The sequence below is a fragment of the Hylaeus anthracinus genome, unplaced genomic scaffold (genome assembly GCF_026225885.1).
Source record: "Hylaeus anthracinus isolate JK02 unplaced genomic scaffold, UHH_iyHylAnth1.0_haploid 12002, whole genome shotgun sequence".
In the NCBI taxonomy this organism is placed as follows: domain Eukaryota; kingdom Metazoa; phylum Arthropoda; class Insecta; order Hymenoptera; family Colletidae; genus Hylaeus; species Hylaeus anthracinus.
In genome coordinates this window covers 13,943,963-13,963,964 of record NW_026534349.1, presented here as the reverse complement: position 1 = coordinate 13,963,964, position 20,002 = coordinate 13,943,963, and the positions used below count along the sequence as shown (strand labels likewise).

The window sequence follows — 20,002 nt, the reverse complement described above, 5'->3', positions numbered from 1 at the left end:
AACTTTCATTCATAGTTAAAAATTTATTACTTCATACTTAGATGAACATTTACACCGGAAATAAATCAGTAAATATAATTTCAACAAATCTAATGATTACTTGATAAAAACGATGATTGTATGATGTCTTTTTAAACCATTCACTGACAGGCAAATTTAAAGCGTTTTGCTTTGGGCGCAAAGATTTAATATGGATGTGTAATCTAGGTTATTATTTTAATAATAAAAAGTGATATTAAATTTGTTGTTTCAAAAAGAAAATTTACGATCCTCTTTAGCAATAATTTGTGACATCTCACAGTTGGCAGTGAATGGGTTAACCATTTTATTAAAACATTCTTTAATATTTCATTAATAAAAAGCTCGTAAAGATGCCATGTAAGAACTAAACATAATTCTAATTATCAAACTGAACTTGAATTCAACTACATTTACCGAAATCCATACAGCTCGAGGCACGCAATATTTTTTTGCGCTCAGTGAAAAAGAATCCACGGCCAATGGTATTAAGAGAACACGGAAGGTAATATTTTCCATAAAACCGATGTTTAATTGCCAGCCGACGAGATGGATCAAGAGATTTCCATTTCTCATTTCAATTGTATTTCACCCCCAACCTCAGGCTAGATTTCGTGAATCAATAGTGGCAGCTGCTTCAAACGTTGATAGAAACCATTTAAATTCCATTGAATAATTTAAAGCGGTACAAGCTACAAAGATTGTTTAAGATCACTTTCGGAAAACAAAGGAGGTTGTCTTGTATTGATTCGCTGGACAGGGTCGTTAAGCCGTTTGTTAATGTCTTGGCCAACCGGTGTAATCTATTTCTGATGATTCTATCCTTTGAATAGCTGGTGTATTTACGTCTTTATATAAATTGTAGGATCCGACATAGTGGGCGTGTAAACATCGGCGGAATCAATTAAGCTGTTTATAGCCTGTGAATTTTCTATACTGCGTTTGAATCTTGCGCAATTTTTCGTACGAATGTATTCTTTTTTTGTGCGTGTTTATGGTCTTAGCAGTTACTAGGTCGTTAGCGACGAGATGTTTGAGCCGTTAAATTTGATCACGTTAGTTTAATTCTGTCGGGTATTTAATTTTGTGCTATCTGATACTGGTTTCGAGCAATACAGTTCAATTTATTGGAAAAAGAAATATTCAGACCTCGCGAGTCTATCTCCATCTTTTACACCTACTGCAGCTTTCTTATCAGCTTTACATTCTATAGCTGTCAGGTATATATGTATATGTATATAAATAAATTGTAAGTGTGACGAGATGTCGAGAAAGTAGAAGAAACATAATTTTTATGAATTATATTTATAAAAGTATACGTATAGTTTCATTAATTTCTGTTGTCCTGATTAGGCATGTCAAGAGTATATTGGGCCCGCTGGGCCTTTCTGAAGCTCGGGTACCCCGGGGTCGCTAAACCCGTATTGTAACTATGGTTAAAGCATAGCAACAGCCCCTGAGGGTTGCTTTCATCTATATTTTTAATTTTCTCGACTACGTACTCTATTTGATGTTTGTCGTTAGAATCTTCTTGCAAATATTTTGTACCAAATTCTATTATAAATAATTGTAAAGGATTTTCATAAGTTATTTAGACGTTCTCGGGATAAATATAAATTAAATCTATTATATCATCTAAACGTTCTTTTATCATCTGATCTAAAATTAACTTAGCAACTCTAAACGTTTCTCCTATACCTCTTGAAAATACTACAAAATTACGATGGAAAAATGGAGTCCTTTCTTTGAATTACTGTACGTTTTTTCAAAGTTTCGTTTTTTATTCATGCTGTAGTAAATCATTCAACGTCAGTAGCTGGATGTTATAACTTGGACATAAGTGACATCGATGTTACAACTTGGGCATAAATTGGATCGCGCAGAAACGTGGTACGCGAAACCTTTGTCAACCTGTTCTAGAGTGAAGCGCGCTCAGAGTAATGGAAGATAAATCGTGGGTCCCTCGGAAACTTTTAATTGCGGCCAGTAAGAAGACAGTCAGAATTAAGAATTCATGCGGCACAGTTCGACGCGTGTGTCAATTAGGACACGTTGGCGTAATTATCGCGTTTCTTAGTTAAGGTGCGGTGTCAATCAGAATTTTGTTAAAAGTTATAAGGGCACTTCTCGCTACCCTTACCTGAGAAAAGTAGAAGTAGAAACTGAACCTATGAATTGAATACAAAAATGAGATCATGTAAAGGTAAGTTGATCTGAACGAATATGAAATTATAATCATTATTATTCTTTGAAGAATATACAATATTCCCTAATAATTTCGAATATCTTGATTATCATATGAATATAAAATTACAATTATTATTATTATTATTATTATTATTACTATATCGTATAAAAATATACGATATTCCATGGTAATTTCGAATATCTTGATTATCATTTATACGGTAAATAAAATTACCCGTGCATACAAATATTAATGATTCGAATAAAGTGTGAATAATTAAATTACAAAATACTAATTTATATAATATTCAATTGTGAAACGAAAGAATGTTAACTATGAACTATTGGATATTTCTATTTTCCCGCATTATGTCGAAGAAATTCAAAGTTATGGATAACATGTGTGACAGTCATCTTGTTAATACAGCAAACATAAAAATATAGATTACTATTTGTATTTCTAACAAATTTTGAATTTGATTCAAGTCGAACTATTATTATATGTAACACGGGGAAACAGAAACTATAATGGAATAAAACACACGCGAAAGAATAATATGAATTTGCATAACTGAGTTGGTGATAAATATCTTAGGTAACAAATCTCGTTATTCTTTGGGCGTTGTTAAGCATTCTACTTTTCATACTATCTCGAGGACATCCTTAGAAATGAAAAACTTGCGTGGCAGTCGACACTTTATTATGGCGAATCTAGAAATATATATTAATATATTAATACTTCTAGGTAACATGTCGCGTTACTCTTTGGGCATTGTTAAATGTTCTACTTTATACTGTTCATACTACTATTTATACTACTCGAGGGCGTATATAGACTCGCATATAAGTCAATACTTTAAAACAGTAAATTTACAAATAAACATTAATATTTGAATTCGAGTATTGCGACAAATTTTAACTCAGAGGGTAATATTTGGACAAAATTCAACGATTGCCTACAAAATTAATAACCGCATCGAGAAATACCTAAAAAATATTACTTTCCTGATACACATCGATTAACTAAACAAGATTTTACCATAACTTAAGTCGCTAATAATCGTCAGTTGTTGATGAGACTCTAAATTTACACTAAAAATAGTACAGTATTGTCTCGAAATAAGCAACTCGCTATCCCCACTTTTTTGTTCAAAGTTCGTGAAAGCGAGAAGCCCAACAGATTAGTGGAAAGAGCACAGAACATGCGTAATGTTTTCTCTTTCTCTGACGTGTGTATTCTACGAAACAGTACTGTTAGTTGTACGTAGTTTGCCGCTACACGGAACCCCCTGTTTTTTCTACGGGTTCTCACTCGTCTCACTTGAGAACAAAGTCAAATCCAATAGCACACCTCCCTCGAGATATGCACATCGCCGGTCCCGACCGAGTTACTTATTTCGAGACAATACTGTATCATCCATATTTATATACCAAGTACATGAAATCGAAAACTGTAACGAATAGAATACACGCGAAAGGATGACGTGAATTTGCGTAATTTAGTTGACGATGAATATTTTTAGTAAACAAGTCTCCCTATTCATAGAAAGTGAAAAACTATGCGGTACGAAAGTGAGACGTTAAAAGACCCTCGGAAACTTCCAGGATGACCCAATATTACGAGTAGTTGAACAGATCCGTGAAAGTTTACACGCGACAATAGACGTTTGGTGGTGTCCGCGTTAGACGTCTAAGTGTTCGTAACTTGTGTCTAAAATGGCGGGGGTCGTTGCGGATGTTATCCAGCTCGACCATCTTAATTTCTTCTTACGACGACCACGTCAAGGCTTCCGCGAGTTACATTTATTTTGGCCGCATACCGATTTCGCACAGCACGCGAGCCGAACCCGCGTTGTGTGACGATAAACGGAAAACAACGAGATTGCATAGCACCCCAACGCTCGACATGCATTTTTATCAACGACATGAAAAATCGAATCGACTGCGAGGGCGAATGTGGAACTGCCTACGTAATTGTAGTGTTAATTGGCCTTGAAGCTGTGAAAATGGATAGAAATCAGTATAGCAGCTGGTATTGCACGCTTTTTCTATCGACTACTTCCGCTTGTTCACGTGCACCACGTGTTCGTTGAAAGTTTTCATGAATTGTTCATTTGAATGGGAATTTCTCTCTTAAGTAAATCTGTCACGAGTCACGAGATGATACTTGTTGTTTCTCTTCGTTGTACAAAACGATAGAACGATTTACCGAACGTCTGAATAAATTGTAAAAGACATATGGATGTTGTAATAAGAATAAATTTTGTTCATAATATGCTTATGGTAATTTCGACAGGGGAGTAAAGAATGTTTACATTTCATAGTTACGAACAAAATTTGACAAATTTTTCTAATAATCCTCTTATGAGAAATAATTTAAATTTGTTTAACATCTTTCCACATCAGAAAATTCTCGATCCAACCAAAGTCAAAGTTATTCTTCCTTGCCACTGGATCGATTTTTCCTTTTTTGTTTCAGGTAAGTCACGAAACCTAACTATGGCGAACCCAGAGAAATTAAAGAGAAATTTCTCGTCGCAGGTATTTATCATAATTGTTCATAATTAATAAGGCAGTGTTGGGTTTAACGCGGGAACAAATAGTAACTTCTGTTAACGATTAATTAACCATACAATCCTGTTTAATTTTCTATAATTTTTCTCTCTTTCCAGGTCAGTCTTCCTGTTTGAATACGGGTTATAAAACAATACTTATTCAAACATTCGTTCATGAAACTAAATTTCATGAAACTAGTTTCAAGTAATTTTAGTTTTAGCTTTAGTTAAGTTTAGTTTCATGAAACTAATGTCAAGTAATTGTTCTTTTAGAACTTGTATTTATCGAGGAAGACTGAGAGTTAGCCAACGGAGTTAAAAGCTTTATAGAATAATATGCTTGATGCGAAATCTCCAGAGGCGGATACAAGGGGAGATTTAAGGAGCTCCATCCCCCGCAGAACAAAAAGAAATTTATTAGCTTTATTAATCACTTGACGCATTTCCTTTATTCTTTTTCAATGTTGCACGATAAAACTGCAATTCTTATTTGATTTTTATTATTCCCAGGAATAGGATACTCGACACCTCGAATGTTTTCGTGATTTTTTATTGCCCTCTTTCACTGAAATCTTCTAAATCCGTACAAGTCTGATGCAATTCATCTATAATTCTATACTTTTCAGATCACATTTAACATTAGAGCTGTTAACGATCTATATATTTTTATTGTATAAATTTCTAGATCTTTGAAATTAAATGTGGATGGTCAAATCAATTTATTATCAGTTTCCTATTGTAGTGATTGAATGTTGAAAAAACAACATTAATAACTGAGTCATCTTTAAATGAAGTTTGAAATACATGGGTTAAATTGACCATCTTAATCGTTCTGGTATTGACATAGTGAATCCTGTCTATGAGGCTCGAAGATTTTCTGTATTCAGTGTTGATACGATTTTCATCAAACTAAAATATCGAAATATATTTAAAAAAAAAAATCAATTTGCTTCTTGTCTCCAACTTGGTAGATCCATGCTCAACCCTTATTTACTGAATTTCTCAAAGGTTGTTAAACCTTCGAGGCGTCAAGAAAAAAAACCTTGTGCTGCCATCCAACAATTAAAAATGAACTTCATAGAAGTAGACTTGAAAGTCACAATATTTAATTAATATAGTACCATGAGAAAATTGACGGGAAATCGAAGTCCCGCTGGTAAAGAAAGGGTTAATACAGTGAATCCTGTCTAAGAGCCGCTATGATTCCCTGTTCTTAGCCTTGATATTATTTTCATGAAACTAAAATACGAAAATGCTTTTTGCAAAAGAATCAATTCGCTTCTTGGTCATACGACTTGTTTTTAATCCTCGCAGTTGGAATCCGTTCAAAGAATACTTGGCATTAGATTTCCTCTGTGTTCCTAAGTTCCCCGTAACCCGTGTCCGATTTGACTGGTGTGGCTTTTCCAGTAACCATCGCGGGTCTCGTTCTTCTTCCGGTCGACGAAATACACGACACTTGTGCGTGACAGAGACGAAAGTCTTCTCGTTAATATTGCGAGCACGATTCGGCTTTTTCTCTGTTTGGAAGACGTGAAAGTGTCCGTAACGGCGCAAGACCTGATGCGGATATTGCGGCAGTTCTCTGAGTTTATGCTTCGATAATAACACGCTTTTGCGTTTCAAAACACGTACTTACGAACACTTGCATCGCCGAAATGAAATCTATGACTTAACTTTACAAATTGCTTCTTCCGTGCCCTCTGAGCACGATTGCGATAGTAATCTTCATTATATCGGTCCGACAGACTTGGATTTCAGCTAACAAGGGAAGTTCGGAGATTGATACACGCCAAAAAATTTAAATTATTGCAGAAATAAAAATATTCGTCTCTCGATAGAATATATTTGATAACAATTTCATATTTCGTAGAAATGTACAACTTTTGTTTAAAATATTTGTTCAGCGATTCACATCTTTTCAAACTATTTTTCTTCTTTTTCTTTAAGATTCGTTTTCTTATAAATAATACAAGTTCTTTCTGTATGCTATTTAACGAAATATGTTTCATTTTAACCGACGAAGCGAAAAATCATTTTTATAGATAATTTTTGATTTTTACCAAAGTCGAGGGGATGGGAGGGGTATCCCTTGCGAATTCTTCAGAAAATCTGTCTTACATTTTTAAAAAATTGAGTTTTCACTTTAGAGGAAAACTTTTTATACGCTTTCCGTACGGTTCCATGAGATCATCAACGAGAAAAAGTTTCAATTCAAAATGTTTATTATTAAGGAAGCTACGAATTTGTTAAGATTAGGAGCCTTTTGTATATTTTGCCGCCAAAAGAAACTAGAAAATAGACTCTTTCGATAGCTGTATATTTTTTACAAATTCTTCATCTAAATGTACGCAGTTTGACGTTTTGATTATTGAAATCGACTTACTCAATCGAGAGTTATGCTTTTTTTAAATTTAATCGCAAACTCTGGCCGAAATTTCGAGCCATTCCACACAGTGCAGAATGCGTATCTATATTGCACAGTAACTCGAATTTGTTAACAGGTAGAAAAAAATTAGTTAGATGAAAGTTGTACAGTTTGAAAACGTCCATAAAATTGCGAACACAATTTTGATGTAGCAAATACGGGAAAGATTATTAAAAATAAATTGTTAATTTCTGCGTGTACCAATTGCCGGACTTCCCTTGTAAGAAGTAATTTTATAATTAACTTTTCTTTTGTATTTCTTTTTATTAATTATCCAGATAAAAACTGTTGAAAGTTGTTTAAGTAATGTTCAATTCCGCGAAGTTTTGGACCATTGTAAAAACAAGAAAGGAATGAAGATAAGGGTGGTGCCATGTTAATGTCTCCATCTGAAATTTATAGAAAGCAGATTTACAAGGATTATTGCAGGTAATTTGTACGAATACGGCATTCTAGTGGGAGGTGAAAGGATCTATCCCGAGGGGTAACACAAGATAACGTGAATGTATCTGGTCTCCGTCTGAGACGTGAGAACCGCGTTCCCTTGACAATATAAGCCAAGTCGAGACGGTGGCTGCGCCATTAGAGGTGTAATTGTTTATGTTTATTGAATACCAGCAAATGGTACCGTTAGAGCTTGAAGACATTAGACTTCGATTCAATGAAAATTTTCTATTGCTTCAAATTCTCATCTCTGTTTGGTAATTATACACAATGAAAAGAACTCATACAGATAACTTCATAATTGGTTACCTTTGAATAACAAAATATTGAGTTGTCCGGAAAGTTCATGTCGATTTTTGGTAGATGGTGCAGGTCTGAATATATCGAAGTGATTGAAAACAAATAACATGCATACATCCCTTAAAAGGTGAAAAGGTTGGACAACAAAATGGCACCTATGTAATTCAATAAACATACATTAAAATTCAAACATGTTTTTGAATGTTTCTTAGAAATTGGCACGAACTTTCTGGACAACCTAATAATAATAAAATCAATAAGAATAACGGTATCGTGCTAAAAGTTTAAATTTGATCAAAAATGTTTCAGCCTTTTGTACCTATTTGTGATTCTTTTTCACTTGATAAGTTTTTGAAAATGAATCATGGTAGGATCTTGATTGTTGCTGGAATTGATCTGAAAATTCCTGAAATAACCGAGATTCTTCCTATAACTATGGTAGCCAATCCAACGAGTGGTAGCCCTACACAGCATATCCTCACTATTATTCCAACCTTACTTGTTGCATAGCAATCACCCCTTCTATTCTTCATCATCATGCAATTAACGCTAGAATCGAAATTGCAATAACTGAGATTCTTTTTGAATTCGAAAAGTGGCTACAAAAATTCTTATTTCTTAAAGATGTCAAAATTGTTTCATACTTGTAGAGAGTCTATGTATGAATTATTTATAATTAATTTTCTCTTCAAGTTGACCTATATTTTCGATTTCTTCATTAGTTGTGACGAATAACTTGACCAAAGTCATGACAAACGTATGAAAAGTCATTAAACAATTGTTTTGTACAAAGCACCCATTGTATTTAAAATTTAATTTTCAGAATTAATTTCGCAATCAGCGTGTTGGCAACACCTTGAAACACGAATGAAATTGACTCGTCATTCGATATTGCTGCTTTTAATCAATTTCATTCAATTAGACTGATAATATAAATGCATTGTATTTTCACTCGGTCGCCACGGAGTATAGCAAATTTTAATTGTTTTGAAACGCGGAAAGAAATTATGAAAAGAAATCGTATCACACACAGGTATCCGAAAAAGCTTTCACAGCCGAATAATAAATCACGCCTGCAGCTTTATCTTGACATATACGTTGAACGTCGTTTATCGAAAAAGGTTTTCTTCTCGCTGTCCTATTATACTTTATTTTTCGTCCACACTAGTTAAATAGAAGAAGGACAAAGTTCGTGGCAATAAGTAACTGATTGGGAGCGCCGAGAAGATCGTAGATGCTGATGTATGTCAAAAGGTCCGCGTACTGTATGAATCATGAATTACAAATGGATTACCATACAATAGGTGTCACCAACTTTCACTGTCTAAACAAGTACTCAGCTTATATACAATATTTACTCACGCTCGAAATGTGTCGATTTCACTTTATGTGTATTAAAAACGAGATAAAGGAAATTAAGCTTTTCCATTCTTTTCCTTTTGCTTAAACGGGGAAAAAAGTTACAGGGTAGTATTAATTATAGTAATAGATAGTTTAAATACTACATTTTCTTGAAAATTGTATTTAAAATTCTGCGAAATTAAATACATTCAAAATTTGACATAATATCTTGTTTAAAAACTAGTTGTTACCGACAGTAAAATTACGAAGTTGGTCAATTTGGTCCAAGTCTTTAAACTTCTTTTTAAAGTCATTTAGTTATTAACAGTTCTTTAATCGGAATATTTGAGGAGTGTTATTGCAATATAGAATTAATTATATTGATAAATTAGTTTGTCTTTCCTCCCTTTAATTATAATGTAATGATATAGTTCTATGCACTATAATAGGTTTACGCTGAACCTGGTAGTTTTAGTGTTAACACAGTCAATCCTGTCTAAAAGGCACTAAATGGAATCCGAACCCTTCTTAGGCGACTTCTCTTGTGTGCTATTATTTTTTTCGCGTATTACTATCTAGATATATTATATTTTTCCTATAAGAAGTAAACAAAATTTGTTATCACACTTTTATCTTGCATATCTTTGTTACTATCCATGTGTTAATAACTTCATGAGTCACTGTAATTCATAATTCTCCATTTAATATAATTTTTAATTTTCTCTTGAATGTAATTAGTAATTTACCCTAACGAGCTTCTAATGAACGCTGAAAAATTGTGTCGTATTTGTATGCCTCGCAAGCCTTGTATTTGAGTAGCTTGAAAACGTTGGAGAGCAGTTATAACAATGATAAATTCGCACTTGTCGGAAGAGTTTCTATTCTTTCACGAATACGTAGAAAAAAGTCGCGTGCACAGCTGGGTTAACGCAACGAGCACGATTATTATCGTTCCCTTTTTTCAATACTTACCTTGCAAAACGAACGAATACGTACCTACATTTCTCGTGGATGCTTTCGAAACCACAGTTTACGTACACATCCATAGACAAAAACGCACAGCTTTCTCCTGTGTTTTTCCAGAGAATACAAACGAGGGAAACAATAGCCGCGGCCCTGTCCTAGTCGATTTCAGTATCTGTGACCCGATTATTCGACGTAAACCCGTATTGACGTTACCTACGGTTTTCTGTACCGAGTCGTTAATCGATATTACCACTATTTTATCTTTTTAAATTCATAAGCGGCCGAATAAACGCTTTGTCAATTCAAAGGTGACCGGTTTGTCGCAACGTCTGCAATATTTTCGCATACGTTCGCTACCTGAAAATCCGGATTTTCCATAATGACATGACTTCTCGGAGCATTTTCTCGTATCAAGAGGATTTCCACGATATTTGAAATTTTGTTTTTTTTTTTTCTTTTTTTTTGGAGGAAACTACGCGGTGTACTAAACTGAAATTTTGTGTGCTAATTAAGGCAATCGTGAGGATTTATACTGAATTTTTTTCAAGTATTTTATTCGATTGATATTTCGGACTTGTACCGAAAATGTCCTTGTAATCTGTGTACACGGTGGCGACACAAGTAGAAACCGAAATTTGAAAAATACAGAATATTATTTTTGACGAGTGTAGCTTTCAACTGAACTATACAAGAATTGACAAACTTCGACACTGACAAAATGGCGGCAGGTTACGGGGATGTAAGAGATTTTAAATCAACTGTAGCGCTTTATTTTTGCATTATTAAAAAATTCAGACAAAAACAAAATTCGATAAATAGTCACGTAAACCGTTGCTTCGAAACAAAAGGATCCAAGAGATTAATGATCTAAATTAATTAAAATTTCAGAAAATAAAAAATTGGCACGATTTCTAACTAAAATATTCGGTTTTTTTACTTTTTATACATATTTTTAACGTAACAAATAAATTTTGAAAATTTTTGACTGATTGTGTTCGACGCGATAACCGAAGGCTAATATTTTATCGAATACTCCCGAGTATCTGCGCTCCAGTATTTTCTTCTTACTATATTTAATTCACGTTACCTTGGAATTTTGTTACTTGTTACGAGGGATTGTGACAGGAGTTTACGACAGGATATTTATCTTCGTTAAAGCAAAGTTGCTGCAAATCTATTACTAGATACTTTTACTATGATTTATCACTCTGGAAGATATATGTTGCACAAATCATCCACGACTTTTAATGCGTAGTCAGAATTAGCTGCGCGAAATGAAATGCGCGCATACGAATGCGAAATTAAGCACGGTTTGCTTTTGAACTTCTCCACCTTGGACCCAGTTTAAAATAATATTGAGGTCTGTTATCGCGAAAAGTTAATACGTTGATGGTTGAATAATATTTTGATTATATTATATCTTTCGGAGAGTAAGGTCAATAGTTCTTTTGCAAATTGAAATATTACAAGAACTCTATTCATTTATATCATATTGTAGTTACTCTAAATTCGGTACTAACAAAATTTTATCAACATATTGTAAGAAAACTAATGTCAAGGAGATACTCTGTGTTGGAAATTTAAAAAAATCGAAAGAAGTTTGTTTTTCATAAATCAATAGATTTTAATCTAAATATAACGGGTAGTTCGTTCCGCGTCGATATCTGCATTTAAACGGATATTATTCCTCTTTAATCCTAAGCTTGCACAGTAAGTATGAAACACCGTGGTCCGCGGTACAGCGCCTAGCAGGAAAAAGCGTTTTCATCGCGGCAGGATTTCGCTTCGCTAATTGGATATTATAATGGAAAGATTACAGACCTGGGAGTGAAATTATAATGTTATAAAAAATGAGAATATGAAGAGAGTAAGAATTTGAAGAGAAAGCTTAGGTATAAAATGATCTTTGTTGTCTTCTATAAGCACGTAATATAAAATAATTATACGGTCAAACTTATTTGTGTGCGATTTATGTTTCGTGCGGTTTGTTTTGTCCAATTTTTTTTTTATGCGATATATGAAAATAATGTGATACTATACATTTGAATTGAACGAACGCGAGTATACAACTGCAATCGATTATCAATAAAGGAAGGAGAGCGAAGCGACGGTCGCGTATTGTTTGAACGCGTCGTCTATTGCATTGCGAAGAGTGTATGGGTTGACATTAGTTACATATTTAACGACCTTCCAAGTGCGTGCATACACATCTTTTGACCATTAAGATGGGATTAATCTTTAAGTGAAATTAAATTTAACCCTCTATGGGCCAATTCTTTTTCTGCAGACAACTTGCGAGCCGTTTCCTTTGTTATTTCAAGTTGGTAGTGCTACTAACCGTCGTCAATATTGTCATTGGTTATCAGAGACATTATGTAATTAAGACGTGTACGTGAAAAAAATTAAAATTATTTGGTAAAATGTCGATATATTTGCATATGATCTGAAAGTTGCACGGGCTCATAGAGGATTATATTACTTATTTTTTCTATTTAGATATAGTTTTTTTTATGATTTTTATTTTATTTTTAGACATAATTGCTAGCTTAAAATAAATATTCCTAAGTGAGAATTTTTATAAAAAAAATGTCTGTAACATGGTATGAAAAATTATTTGTTATAGCTATTTATGAAGTTTCTAGATATCTTTTTTATGCGGTCCGTATCTACCGCACAAAAACAGATTTGGCTATACATGTATAACTGATTTGAATAGAACGACCATGTAAAACTATTGTATGAGACTTCACGCACATTATACTATTCTAAATCACTATCAGAATTTTTATTTTATGCACAGTTAATAATGATACCCACGGGAACATTTTAAATACGTGAATAATTGTACCAAAATAATATTTGGTCATTGTTCGACCATTCTAAAACCTGAAACAATTTATTCTCATAAACGTTCGACTGATAAACAGCCAAGGCACGAGACTCGTTCTCCAGAAGCGTGTAACTGACGTAAGTAGAGAATGGCTAAAGCAAGTGGCGCGCTTGCTGAGTGCAGGCATGCACAAGCTTTAGATATCCGTGTCACAGAAGCTACTCATTCCGTATATGAAACATTAAGTAACGACGATCTTCGCGAGCGTGGCTTAAGTGGATCAAAATAATGACGAGCGTTATAAACGCGCTTGTTAGAAAGCCCCCTACGATTTTATTCAGTGGAACAGAAGCCGTCGGAATCGTCGCATACACCGCCGCTTCCATTTTTAACGAAGGTTTCGGCGCTCTACTGCGGATAATGAACGCGATGGGTACAATTATTGGTCCCGATGCTGCTGACATTGCTCAAGGCACGTATTTCCCGTCGCGGAAGTTCGGGGGCAAAATGCGACAAAAGAGGTCATTGTGGCCCAAACGAGAGAACTCGGACAGCAGTGAACTTTTCGATTCGAAGGAGGAAGAGCTTCGTAGCCTCTGAATAGCTGATTAACGCGTTACCTGTCGCGCGGACCGTTTTTCGTGCACGCTAAAACTTATTCCTACGTCAAATTATTTGTTCTCAGTTAGAAAGAGTTAAGAAACTATAAATAAAATGGATAGGTAATCCTCTTTAGAAGTAAGCTAGCTTAAAGTATAATAAACGACAAAGGCATTGCGTTCGCGGAGAACATCTCGGATGGTAAGTTTCAATGCTTTGTCACTTTTCTTGCCAATTCTCAATCTATACTAATTTATGGTATACTAATATTATAAAGAGGTAAACTTTCGAACCGATTTCAAAAATTTTTCTAGTAATAGAAAGCTACACTATCCCTGAGTACCATAGGCTATGTTTTATTTTGATAAAAATACGTTTTCGATTTGGAATCTAAAAATTTGTAAATCAAGCCGGAAGAAAAGCGTTGCTTGACTATTTTGTCGTCGTACGCTGACCAAATGGTTGGACATTCCTATTGAAAAAGCTCATACGATTTAACTTGTCTTGAGCACGACAAGAACAAAATAATTTGACGAGTATACTCGCGCAGAGCACCGAAAAGGTTAAATGAAATTATCACTGCTAGATCGGCCGCAATTGGAAAATACCTTGGCCGCCACAACCTTCGAACCGATCACTTTTAGATTTTTATTTGTGGAGTCAAGTTGAGTCGATTGTGTATAGTAGTGACATGACGAAGGTTGAACAATTAGGACAAAATATTATTATAGCGTTTGAAAAATTAAAATTGCACAACGACACATTAGAGAACGTTCGATGCAATTTAATAAGGAGAGCACAGTTATGTTTGCAACAAGGTGGACATCACTTCCAACTGTTCATAAATTAGACGAATTCTGGAAATCTGTTAATCGAACTATTGGCAACGTTTACGAACAAGAATAGAGGTGTTGTACAATGAAATCCGTCGAGATGAAGCTGGTCCAAATGCATGCGTACTCGACAAATTTTCAAACTTATTTTTTTCGAAAATAAAACGTCGTATGAAAAATATTTATTCTACGTTTTCCATGCAATTATTTTATGTAGAATCACCCCCTACTCCCTTGTACCACCATACGCGACACACTGTACAATCGATTCTCATAATTTAACGTAACTTCTTTTGCCTTTAGTTTTCTTTACTACTGCAAGAAGTACACTACTGTATAATCAGTTTTAGCTATATACTGACTAGGATTATCATGCAGTTTCTCATAGTTCCCTATCGTAAGGTAACTTAAGGTCCTCTTATCGTAAGGCTGTCTCCTCTGCTCCATGGCCAGATCCTGTGAGAACAAGACCCCATTCTTGAGCAGCAGGAAACTTCATACTACTGCGTTTCCTAAACAATGTCACCTAACACTCACTAACTGCGCGACTGCAAGTCGCGATTGTTCAACGCTTGTCCATGAGAATGCGTGGCTCGCGCCAAACCTATTTAGCCCTTGACCCAGCCATAAACCTTTGGATAGTAAAACAATGTCCGGCCATGTGTCTCCAAAATGTTCTCAAATTTCGTTGACGTTAATACCTATGAGAACAATAAGCTTAAGTTCCGCATATAGCACGCAGGAGTACCGAGGCTTTCGTCGATAATCTCCTTGATTTGAAGATCACGACCTATAAGTGTACTTTGTCCCCTAATGCGCCAGCACAAAGGGGTTTCGAATCGGAATAATTAGCCCTCTCGTCGTTATCCGAGTCACAAAAGATGACTACTTGAAAATTCACCAATCTTTAGTCACTGCCAGTCGTCAAGATATTTTCTCTCGTGTCATTATTACTAAGCTTAACGAAATTCTAGCATATATAACAAATATGATTTTGTGTTACATGGAAAAAGAACGTAGTCTGCAGCTTACAAAAACTACAAGAAGCATTCGTATAAGAAAGTGAAATGTGGGAACACACTTTATATGACATGGTGCAATTTGTGAAGATAAACAAGGAAGCCTAGGATTGGAACTTAAAATATAGAAACTATCAATTCATATCTATGACTTTTGACATAAATATGTTCCTCAATGTCTAAAGATTCAAATTAGTTCAAGTATCATTACAATAAATTACATGCTTTATAAGTTACATTACGTAATACGTCATAATTTCTGTTTGCACATTCTGTAACGAAATGGCTCCGAGTGCAAAAGGTTGATAGTTGTGTTCGCCTCGATAGTTAAATGGCTGATCTTGGATAAAGTCGAGAAGGCGAATTATTTCAAGTCGAATCATAGTTCCTAAGCTTAGAATTAAAACATACTCCATGTTGAGATAACTGATGGCAATTTAAGTCTACGTAAGTACTTTGAAAATGTCTGGGGGATATATCCTAGCCGAACTTAGGTTTCTAAAGGTTCAGGAGTCAAGGACTGAATGGGTGTGACAGACGCTATGTATTCTCTGGACGGGCACTAAACAATGGGCAGCGACTTTCAGCCCCATAGTTGGCGAGAGTTGGACGACATTGTTTAGAATACGTAACAGTTTGGAGTTTCGTACTGCTAAAGAATGGGATCTTGTTCTTAAAGGAATGAGAAAAGCCACGTCTTACGAACACTACAAGAAACTACTACATGGCACAACGTTTACTAAACAAAATTCTTTTTCCGTAGATCCAAGTTGTAGAAATAGAATGTCCCTGTCTCCATTTGTTCTCTACAATGAAACTACTTCCTTCGCCAGCGCTCTATCACCATCGTGACCACCACCAATGATCCCCATCCGTTACGTTAACAGTTTTCGTGCTTTCTCCAGTTTTCCTTCCACCCTTCGCCAGTGACTCCAGCAACGCATCGACGTTTCAGTGGGTGCGCGTACGCGTCGGTAACTATCCCATTGATACAGCAGAGAAGGATTAGAGACGTTGTTTCATTTGCAATCAACGTTCGAGGACTTACCTCGCCCTAGTTCTTGTACATACGTCTAGGGAAGGCGCACGTTACAATGAATTCTACCTCCCCTCGTGATAGAATTTCCTTGGAACTGCTACAAGGTGGATTAGAAGTTACATTGTTCCGGGTCTGTGAAATTGGCCCTACATTTATAAAAAAAAAAAAAATTATTAAAAGAGTTCTATTTGCCTGCCGAAGAGTCCTAGAGTTCTCACCATTAAGAAATATCCATTTGAATTCCGGTGCGGATTAACTTCACATTTCCAGATAATAAACATTGCTAGAACTTTATTAAATGCAATTTTCGCGCAAAAAGTTATTACGATAAGTAATAAATCTCTTCGGCGGGCAAACAGAACTACTGGATTCTCTAATACAATTTAACCAGAACAAGAAGACAAGAAAATGCGTGGATGGAACTAAGCCTATTACACCCAAGGTCTAAGAACCACCGAACTGATTTTATTCCACCCCGTTTGGCGAACCAAACGATCGATATATGTAGCCCTCTCTACGTTATCCGACTCATCTAACTTCGATTCATTGAGACAGGTTGTGAAAGATACCATTTCGACTCCAGTATTGAACATCTTAAGGACTTTGGTGGACTTCTTTCTCTTGGTGCTATCCACGACATCATCAGGTGATTTATACTCTTCTTTGCAACGGTGGCTCTTTGTTGCCCTCAGCAGGGGTACTCACGACGGGAACCACGAAGAGGTGGACCACTTGCTTGGCCATGACTTCTTCGAGGACTGATCTGGGATACTAGAACTACGTTCGACACCTCAAACGATCGCCACTAGAAAATCACTCTCGTAATCAGGAACAAGAAATGAGGAGAGCGACCCTTTGCGTTCTATGGGCGCATATATGCGTTTGACAATCTTTCCGATCTCTTGTTTGAGGTACAATTATCAGTGTTTTAAACATCTTTTTTTGTTGTATCTACCAAGTTTGAATATTTAGATTCATTAATTTTCAAGTTAATATGTGTTTCGTATTCTGTCGTTGCGATTAAATAATTAGTTAACCAGTCGGCTGTGGCGTCCCCTTTTCAGACAGGTTGTGAAAGACAGATTGTGCGCACCTATGTGTGTCATGAGAATCAAGTAACGACACACAAAAACACAGACTAATATTGGATCGCAAAGACTAGGTAGATTAGGTCGTCCCAAAAATTCATGTTACTTATACTTCTGCTACTCAAATTAATATGTGAAACATACTCTTAAATAACAAATGGTAACTAAATTTTACTGCCTTTACTGCAAGATACTGCCTTTTCTCCATGACAAGTATACTCGTCAATCATAGCTGATTGGTTAAAGAAGAATTCCGATCGAGGGTATTCAGCACTCAAAGGTTAACTCTTCGAACGTCAAATGCAAATTAAACAATGTTTCTAAACACTTTTCGTTCTACTCAGGATTTCCCGCAAAAAACGATGCTTGTATCAGTGGAAACGCTAGTGAAGGGTAGAAGGAGAACTGGAAAAAGCAAGAAAATGGGCGCCGTTAGTAGTGGATACGATGGAGTACAAGAATCCTTGCGATGAAGGATGGAACGATGGATGTTATAAAATACTTTTACAGATAAGATTCGCAGAAGTAGAATTTTGCATACGACAGTCCCGCCATTTCATTCTTCAACATACTCCTGTTCTACAGCGCATGAAACTGCAAACTATTATGCATCTTATTCAATGTCTCAATAACTATGGATTTGCAAGACACTGGTCATTGTCTACTGTCTGTTCACGAGATTGCATGGCTTACGTCGAAGCTATTGAGCACTTGACTTTTCAATTCCTTAGAAAGTCAAATGGTACCAGGCTATCTGCCTTCGGACATATTCGGTGTTAGTATCTTCAAAAATGCTTTCAATATCCTCAGTAGGCGGAATTGAATGAACATAATATTGGGTTCTCCAGAAAGTTCGTGGCAATTTAAAAAAAAAAATTCAAAGGCACATTTGAATTTTGAGATATATTTATTAAATTACGTAAGTACTATTTTGTTCCATCATTTTTCCACCTTTTAAGGGATGTACACGTGTTATTTGTCCTCAATCATTCCGATATATTCAGACCTGTACCACCTACCGACAATCGGGATGGACTTTCCAGACAAACCAGTATCTCTCTTAGCGGACTACTATCAGTGGTGTCTTTTTCTTTACTCGGGTCAACAAGCCTACTCGTCATTATCCATGTGGCATCGAACAGATATCTAATAACTTCTGAGACCTTAGTATCTCCAAATTGTAAACTTTTCTCCTGAATTAGGTCTGCTGCTATACTCCAGTACAATTCTATGAGAACAAGAATTGGTTGATGCGAAATCTTCGAAACGTCGATTGCAAATTAACCAACGTTTGTAATCATTATTTCTGTGGCATCAAATAGGTATCTAAAACCTTCTGAGACCTCAGTATCTCCAAATTATAAACTTTTCTCCTGAATTAGGTTTCCTGTGAAATCTTCGGAACGTCAATTGGAAATTAACCAACGTTTGTAATAATTGTCCATGTGGCATCAAATGGGTGCCAGAAACCCTCCAAGGCTCCAGTTTCCCAAAGTTCTCAACTTCTCTCTCGAATTAGTTCTGGTGCCATACCCCGATACGATTCTACGAGAACAAGAAATGGTTGGCGGTAAATCTTCGAAACGTCGATTGCGAATTAAACAACGTCTCTAATCACTCACCCAGCCCGGTTTCCCGCCAAACGATACCCGTATCCGCGAGAATAGTCGCGAGACGCGTACGCGCAGCAGCTGGAACGTCGATTCGTGCATCAGTGGAAGCGCTGGCGATGGGTGGGAGTGGAACTGGAGAAAGCAAGAAAACGGTTAAGGTAGCGGATGGGCGGCCGTTGGTGGTGGATGCGATGGAGGATGGAACGACGCCGACGGACGGGTAGTAGCGTCGGTGGAAGCAGCGCAAAGCAGACGCCGAGTGGCGGCGTCGAAAGGGGGAGGCGGGGGTGATGGTGGGGGGAGCGAGTGGCAGTACAGCGGCTCGTTTAGCACGCAGGATCAGCTTGGGGGAGAGCCTCGCTCCGTCGGTTTTACCTCGCGCTGGCTAGTAGCTCTGCCGCATTCGTACGTGATACGAAAGACACGCGACACAATTACTTATAGGCGGCTAGAATCGTTCTTAAACCGTCTATGTGGGTGTGTTCTTCTATCTTTGCGTTTTCTTTCTTTCTTTTTTATTTCTTTTTATTTTTTTTTTTCTGCATCTTCTCCTCTCTCATCTCTTCCACCCGCCTCGATTACCCTTTCAACCTTTCTTCCTCCTCAGCCCTCTGCCCTTTGCTTCTCGATTTTCAAACGCTCTGGATATCGTACCGTTTTCCCTCCTCCGTGAATCCCTTTCGCCCCTCTACCTTCTCTCTCTCTCTCTCTCTCTCTCTCTCTCTCTCTCTCTCTCTCTCT

The 20,002-nt window shown here is 36.2% G+C and overlaps 2 protein-coding genes across 5 annotated transcripts in view; both read left to right on the top strand.

The window, feature by feature from the left end:
• LOC128891722 (neurocalcin homolog) overlaps nt 1-20,002 on the top strand; it is a 171,208-nt gene that overhangs the window by 60,403 nt on the left and 90,803 nt on the right. The window lies entirely within an intron of this gene.
• Nucleotides 1-20,002, top strand: part of LOC128891723 (neuronal calcium sensor 2) — a 140,178-nt gene that overhangs the window by 60,238 nt on the left and 59,938 nt on the right. For 2 of the 4 annotated variants that reach the window (XM_054151455.1, XM_054151459.1), the window contains exon 1: nt 18,960-19,738. The exons of 1 other annotated variant lie outside the window; for it this stretch is intronic. The gene's annotated coding sequence lies outside the window, so the exon portion shown is untranslated. Of the gene's footprint in view, nt 1-18,959; nt 19,739-20,002 lie in introns of those variants that run through there. One more of the 4 variants, XM_054151458.1, reaches the window with a different exon arrangement.